Here is a 1,596-nt window from a genome sequence, read left to right as displayed (position 1 = left end):
GAGTGGGTGAGTGGGTGGGTGGGTGAGTGGGTGAGTGGGTGGGTGGGTGGGTGAGTGGGTGGGTGGGTGGGTGAGTGGGTGAGTGGGTGAGTGGGTGGGTGGGTGGGTGGGTGAGTGGGTGGGTGGGTGGGTGGGTGAGTGGGTGGGTGGGTGAGTGGGTGGGTGAGTGGGTGGGTGAGTGGGTGGGTGGGTGGGTGGGTGGGTGAGTGGGTGAGTGAGTGGGTGGGTGGGTGGGTGAGTGGGTGAGTGGGTGGGTGGGTGGGTGGGTGAGTGGGTGGGTGAGTGGGTGAGTGGGTGGGTGAGTGGGTGGGTGGGTGGGTGGGTGGGTGGGTGAGTGGGTGGGTGAGTGGGTGGGTGGGTGAGTGGGTGGGTGGGTGAGTGGGTGGGTGAGTGGGTGAGTGGGTGGGTGGGTGAGTGGGTGGGTGGGTGGGTGGGTGAGTGGGTGGGTGGGTGAGTGGGTGGGTGGGTGGGTGGGTGAGTGGGTGAGTGAGTGAATGGGAGGGTGGGTGAGTGGGTGAGTGGGTGAGTGGGTGGGTGAGTGGGTGAGTGGGTGGGTCGGTGGGTGGGTGGGTGAGTGGGTGGGTGGGTGAGTGGGTGGGTGAGTGGGTGGGTGAGTGGGTGGGTGGGTGAGTGGGTGGGTGGGTGGGTGGGTGGGTGGGTGAGTGGGTGGGTGAGTGGGTGGGTGGGTGAGTGGGTGGGTGAGTGAGTGAGTGGGTGAGTGGGTGAGTGGGTGGGTGGGTGAGTGGGTGGGTGGGTGGGTGGGTGGGTGGGTGAATGAGTGGGTGAGTGGGTGGGTGGGTGGGTGGGTGAGTGGGTGGGTGGGTGGGTGGGTGAGTGGGTGGGTGAGTGGGTGAGTGGGTGGGTGAGTGGGTGGGTGGGTGAGTGGGTGGGTGAGTGGGTGGGTGAGTGGGTGGGTGGGTGAGTGGGTGAGTGGGTGGGTGGGTGGGTGGGTGAGTGGGTGGGTGGGTGGGTGGGTGGGTGGGTGAGTGGGTGAGTGGGTGGGTGAGTGGGTGGGTGGGTGGGTGGGTGAGTGGGTGGGTGAGTGGGTGAGTGGGTGGGTGAGTGGGTGGGTGGGTGGGTGAGTGGGTGGGTGGGTGAGTGGGTGGGTGAGTGGGTGAGTGGGTGGGTGGGTGAGTGGGTGGGTGGGTGGGTGGGTGAGTGGGTGAGTGGGTGGGTGAGTGGGTGGGTGGGTGGGTGGGTGAGTGGGTGAGTGAGTGAATGGGAGGGTGGGTGAGTGGGTGAGTGGGTGAGTGGGTGGGTGAGTGGGTGAGTGGGTGGGTCGGTGGGTGGGTGGGTGAGTGGGTGGGTGGGTGAGTGGGTGGGTGAGTGGGTGGGTGGGTGAGTGGGTGGGTGGGTGGGTGGGTGGGTGGGTGAGTGGGTGGGTGAGTGGGTGGGTGGGTGAGTGGGTGGGTGAGTGGGTGAGTGGGTGGGTGAGTGGGTGGGTGGGTGAGTGGGTGGGTGGGTGGGTGGGTGAGTGGGTGGGTGGGTGGGTGAGTGGGTGGGTGGGTGAGTGGGTGGGTGGGTGAGTGGGTGGGTGAGTGGGTGGGTGGGTGAGTGGGTGGGTGAGTGGGTGGGTGGGTGGGTGGGTGAGTGGGT

Source organism: Lampetra fluviatilis, unplaced genomic scaffold, assembly GCF_964198595.1.
Source record: "Lampetra fluviatilis unplaced genomic scaffold, kcLamFluv1.1 SCAFFOLD_998, whole genome shotgun sequence".
In the NCBI taxonomy this organism is placed as follows: domain Eukaryota; kingdom Metazoa; phylum Chordata; class Hyperoartia; order Petromyzontiformes; family Petromyzontidae; genus Lampetra; species Lampetra fluviatilis.
The sequence above is the reverse complement of the archived record's forward strand: the minus strand, read 5'-3'. Positions refer to the sequence as shown.